The sequence below is a fragment of the Giraffa tippelskirchi genome, chromosome 1 (assembly GCF_054371585.1).
Source record: "Giraffa tippelskirchi isolate mGirTip1 chromosome 1, T2T-mGirTip1v1.2.pri, whole genome shotgun sequence".
In the NCBI taxonomy this organism is placed as follows: domain Eukaryota; kingdom Metazoa; phylum Chordata; class Mammalia; order Artiodactyla; family Giraffidae; genus Giraffa; species Giraffa tippelskirchi.
This window is the reverse complement of record NC_137275.1, coordinates 46,886,504-46,892,503: the sequence shown is the minus strand read 5'-3', so window position 1 is coordinate 46,892,503 and position 6,000 is coordinate 46,886,504. Positions and strand designations below refer to the sequence as shown.

Genomic DNA, 6,000 nt, shown 5'->3' with positions numbered 1-6,000 from the left:
AAGGACTAATTTTTAAAACTTAATTAAATACATTTAAATCAAATGGGACACATGCTCCTTGCATTCAGTCAAATGTTATAGAAACAAAAAGAAAGCTGGTAATGTCCCCTCTTCTACTTCCCCTCATTCTTCATCCTTTCCCTCTGAGTAAACAATTTTGTGTGTCTTAACATCATATTTTATGTTTATATTAAGTTCCATTTAATATACATTTATTGTACATTTTATATTTAATATACATTTAAATTAAATATATAAATATATATGAACAAATTGTATTACAAAGTGTTTTACATTATCCTGCTACTGCATTTTTTAACTTAAATATAATGTAGATTTTCATCTAAGACAATTTAAATCTAAGCCGGTGATTCTCAACCTTTGCTGCAGATTAGAATCACATGAAGAGCTTTAAACAAATAAAAGAGATTGCTTGAAGTCCATCCCCAGAGATTCAGGTTTAATTGGCTTGGGTGCGGCCTTGGCATCAAGCTCCTCAGCTGACTCGGATGTGTAACTTGTTAGAACCCGATTTAAGCAATCCAAACTGGCTGCAAATACCAGCTCCCTGCCTGAATTGTCCTGGTATGCATCCTCTCAAGAATGCCTTCCAATGAGATTATTTCAGCATCAGTGCTGAGGAGAAATTATGGAAAGCCCATCTTAAACTTTGTCTCCCCAGGAAGTCTGGCTATCAGATGGGAAAATCGCTTCATCTTTTATATCATTTAGAGAGAGTCTAATGACTGTAAAAAGGGTTACCAGGGCCATGAATTTCAGAGATCATGAGATTGACACTCTGCTCTACTAGGCTAGGCTTATCCCAGAACTGCCAAAACTTGCCTGCAAGAAAGAGTTTCCTGAATTGGCCATCGCAGGAAGCGACACCCAGAACTTGTTTCTCCTTGTCTGGGAGAGGCACCTACTCTGTAGGTGCAGGAACTTGTTTGGCCTCTCCAGCTTGACCTTGCAAGTCTCCTAGCTCCATGGGTCTGTCCTGATGGGCTCTTCACTATTAGCGAAACGTTCCTACTATCATTTAGTTTTCTTCAGTCTTGCCATGTATTTAAACGTTTGAGAAAATGGAAGATACATATACAAAAAAAGTTGTGGAGAGATTTGCCCCTCTTTATCTTTGTGGGATAAAACAATCTGCAGCCAGTGATTCTTACTATTTGGTCTGAATTATTGCCAGTGTTGGTTCTGTCTTCTCTGTATGCCTTTTCCCTTCCTCAAGGCACTTCGCGGGAGAGAAGTGTTGAGAGAGTAGATTGGTTGTTGGAATTACTTAGAAGTAAAACATTTTTTAAAAAGCTGTGAGTTTTAAGCTAGCAGACCATGGCAGCACAGAGCCACGTCATTCTGGGTGAAGAAGGGGATACAAGGTCAAGGAGTGAGAAAAAAGACCAAATCAGAATTTTTTTTTTTTCTCAATCTCTTTTCTAGTTAACATCAATATTAAGTATTTAGATTTGACCCTTTTACCCTCCAAAAATAATTACCAAGAGTTTCAAGTTTAGGTAAATGAATGAACTGTTAAAACAGAATTTCAGCGATACAAGAATGAACCGAACACCCAAGCAGGCAGGTTCTGGGTTACTGGGAGACATCTGCATCAAGCAGACAGGAAGCCCCCGCCAACAGCTGGAGCCGGGAAACCCCTCGGCGGCCAGGCCCCGCCCCTTGCACCTGACGTCACGAGAGGTGGGGCGGCGAGCGATTGGCCTTCCGCGGAAGCTCGGGCCACTCTGCATCCCGGCAGCAAGGGGAGGCGGAGCAGCGGGGGCGGGACGCCGGGAGGAGAAGGTTGCCAGCTCGGCCCGGGCTGGGCTCGGGGTTTGGCAGCTGACTTTGAGAGCCGTCTGAGAAGTGTTTTTTTTGTTTTTTTTTTCTTCAAAGTCAAGTGGCTGGCGTAGAAGCATAACCCGTCTCCTCTCTTCGGATCTGTACTTGGTTCTTCTCTTGCGTCTTGGGACTTGTGACCATCATGCTGTGATGTGTGCCCAGAGAGAAACTGGTAAGGGTGAACCAGCGAGCCTCTTTGACGATTTCCCTGCCTTCCTTTTCACTACTCTTTTCCTGTCTGTTTCTTTCCTCTTTCTGTCCTCTGCCTCCCGCAATAGTGGTGTTCAAATGGGATGAAGTACCTCAAAACTGGACTTTGTGGCTTTGTTAAACTTTAAAAAGAAGAATCTTACACCATTTTCAGTCACTTGATTACAGGAGAGGGATGACTATCTTTTCTGAATGCTGGATTTTATGAAAAGATAAGTTATGCATACACACCCTTTGTCATCTCATTGTGAAATCGAACCGTTTAAAGCAATTTTGGCTCTGTTTCAAACATAATGAATAGACTAGGGGTTGAAATTTTTACCCAGTAGATAAACCACGGACTGATTCCTTAGGAAGAAAAAAGTGTTTGTGTTGGAGCTTGCTCAGAAATAGTTTTTACAGGGGCCCTACCAAAAAATCCCCAATTTTCCGTGCAAACACTAATTTTGCAGAGCTTCATTGTTGTCTGGGGCACCCTTTACTTTACATTGTAAAACCGGTAATTTTACTTTATACAGCAGAGAGACATCTGGTTGGTTAGTGAGACCCTCCATTCTGGAAGGTCGGGCTCCCTGTGCCTTCAGAAATGATGTATTTAAACTACTCATAATCATAAGGGCACGTCCACTTGGGTATTTAGAGTGTTACCTAAATAAAACCAAAGATTTTTCTTGCTTCTTTTCACATAAGTTCTTTTCAAGGAGAGAAACAATTCCGTAGTCTGAGGGCAAGTCTCTGACTCTAATCAACCTTGAAAGATGACCCACAAGGATAGGGGACTCCTTATCCACCAATGTTACTGTATCGGAAAAGTAACTCCAGAGTAGATAATTATTTTGAAATTCGGCTAGGTCACCTTTTCTGAAAAGAGTACCATCAGAAAGAGATATTTGGTGGCTTGTTTAGAGCCAATGTATAACACATGATCATTGTAACGGTAAATTCATTCAGTGCCCAGGTGTAAGCACTCACTCCAGTTTACCCCAAGGTAATCTGGTAATCTCTCTCCTTCTGAACTCTTCTGTCCATGATACAGATATGTGTTACCTACATTGTGATAGTTTATCAAAAGGAGATCATGCTATATAATTTGAAAAACAACTCTCCAACCTTCAAAAACTTTTAGACAGTTTTAAAAAAGTAACACTGTAACTGCTAAACATTTGTTAAGTTGTATGAAAAAGATGGAGAATCTAAGCAGTCTAAAATAGGATGTCAATACTGTTTGACCTTTGCCTACTAACTGAATATTTGTTCAATACAATTGCTTAGTGACTAAATAGAATTTGAATGGGATATCATTTATTTTGATGTCAGTAAATGGAGGAGATGCTTAGAATTTGATTATAATTTGTAATAGAACAGAGATGACTCATCTGTTAGACAAATGTACTTAGAATTAACTTGATAAATTAAGAGGTTAAAAAATGTCCACATATTCCAGCCGTCTCTACAGGCCTTATCATCTGATCTAGTTGAAAGTAGTCTTTTTGATGAAGCAAAACCAAAGAAAATGCTACAAACAAGATCACTTGGGGATCCTCAAAACCCAAAGCATTAGTAGCTGTGCAGGTTTTCTTTTCAGCTGAAAGAGGTTTGTTGTGAGTATACTCTCTTAAAATGTCATTTCCTTCCTTCCTACTGTGAAAGAATTTCAGTCTGAAATTGACGGAATGAATGGTCTCCCTCGTGTGCCTTTAGGAAAATGAAACTTAAAGACTGGGGGACTAATTTCTCATAAATGCATGATTTACAGAGGGCTTCCCTGGTGGCTCAGATGCCAAAGAATCCGCCTGTGATGTGGGAGACCTTGGTTTGATCCCTGGGTTGGGAAGATCCCCTGGAGGAGGACATGGCAGTCCACTCCAGTGTTCTTGCCTGAAGGATCCCCATGGACAGAGGAGCCTGGCGGGGTACAGTGCATGGGGTCACAGACACAATGGAGTGACTAAGCGCACACACACAGAAGTCGATAAATTGGAATTTTCTTAAATGTCAAGGAGTTAATCAGAAGTTTTACCTTTTATCAGTATTGGAAAGATTTTGCTTATGATTTCCAGAGTAAGAAATAAATGACCCAGGTCGGGTTGGTGTCCAAAAAATGAGCTATGTTCAGTTTCTCTTGTGTGATTAGACTGGTCTTATCTGCTCAGGGAATTTTCAAAGCAGGTCTCCATTTATTTTGACTTTTTAACAGATATTCACTGAACTCTCCCCTTGTTACATGCCCTGCCCATAAACACAGCCTATTCCAAACCCTGCCGGCTTCCCCAGTGGCTCAGTGGTAAAGCCTGCGATGCAGGAGATGGCAACCCACTCCAGTATTCTTGCCTGGGAAATCCCATGGACAGAGGAGCCTGGTGGGCTACATTCCATGGGGTTCCAAAGAGTCGGACACGACTAAGCTACTAAACAACAACATTCCAAATCCTCAATGAACTCACTTCTGGCTTGCTATAGTTCAGGTGTCCCAAATTGTAATTCCTCTGTTATTCCCGAATAAACTCGTTTCTTTGAGCATGCCTCTCAATTTACCTCTTTACTAAGATGGACATTTCTGCTGTAGATGGATTTATTTAATTTTAGAAACTATCTTAGTCATAGAAACAGTACTTTCCACAAAGCTAGTATCACAGTTAGAGTAAAAGTAATAGTGGTACTAGTTTTATAAGAGTGTGTCCCTATGGACTACAGCCCATCAGGTTCCTCTGTCCACAGGATTTCCCCTCTTAATTTATTTCGCTAAAATCTACTTACTCCATTTAAGGCCATTCTGAATGAGGAAGATGGGTACAACTACATTTCTGTTAAAAAACAAACTTACAAAATTTCAACTCTTTATGTAGGATAAATAAAAAAAATCTTATTATCGTGGTTATAAGGAAGGTGAAAATTAGCTTCAAATTATCCAAAAATGTGAAGTCTTTTCTTCAGTTTAGTGAGTGAATTCACTCAGTAGTGTCTGACTCCTTGCGATCCCATGACCATAGCCCACCAGGTTTCTCTGTCCGTGGAATTTTCCAGGCAAGAATACTGGAGTAGGTTGCCATTGCCTTTTCCAGGGGATCTTCCCTACCCACCGATCAAACCCGGGTCTCCCGTATTGAGGACAGATTCTTTACTGTCTGAGCCACCAGGGAAGCAGTTCAGTTTATAGTACTCATAATTACTTCGCACTATGTTTAAAAATTCTCATTCCTCTTACAGACTATAATAATATATAGAAAGTTCTACTAAAAATCTTAACTGTCCTTTCTTCTTTGCTAAAGTCTTCCATAGAGAGGTATTCTCAGATAGTTTAATGACACATTCTACAAATCTGTGATATCCTTCAGCCAACATATTAACCTTGCCATGTTAAAAAAATGCCTGTCTTTTAAAAAACATTTATTGAAGAATAGTTGACTTACAATATCATTAGTTTCAAGTGTGCAGTATAATGATTCAATATTTTATACATTATGGATGAAGTTATCACAATGTTATTGATTGTTTTCTCTGTGCTATGCATTATATCCCTGTGTCTTATTTATTTTATAACTGGTAGTTTGCGCCTCTTAATCCTCTTCACCTGTTTCATCCATTCCCTCTTCCTTTCCTGCAACCACTAATTTGTTCTCTATATTTGAGTCTGTCTCTTTGTTATATTTGTTTGTTGCTTTATTAAATTTCATATATAACTAAAAACATACAGTGGTCATCTTTTTTCTGACTTATTTTACTAAGAAAAGTAACCTCTAGGTCCATCCTTGTTGTCACAAATGGCAAGATTTCATTATTTTTTTTTATGGCTGAGTAAACTTCCATTGTGCGTATATACCACATCTTTTTTATTCATTCGTTTATTGAGGAACACTTAGGTTACTTTCATATCTTGGCTATTGTAAATAATGCTTCAGTGAACATTGGGGTGTGTGTATCTTTATGGATTAGTGTTTTAATTTG

The 6,000-nt window shown here is 39.4% G+C and overlaps 1 protein-coding gene across 2 annotated transcripts in view; it reads left to right on the top strand.

The window, feature by feature from the left end:
• Positions 1 to 1,773: 1,773 nt before the first annotated feature.
• ATP10D (ATPase phospholipid transporting 10D (putative)) overlaps positions 1,774 to 6,000 on the top strand; it is a 129,734-nt gene continuing 125,507 nt past the window's right edge. For both annotated transcript variants that reach the window (XR_014082178.1, XM_081590589.1), the window contains exon 1: positions 1,774 to 2,017. The gene's annotated coding sequence lies outside the window, so the exon portion shown is untranslated. The remainder of the gene's footprint in view (positions 2,018 to 6,000) is intronic.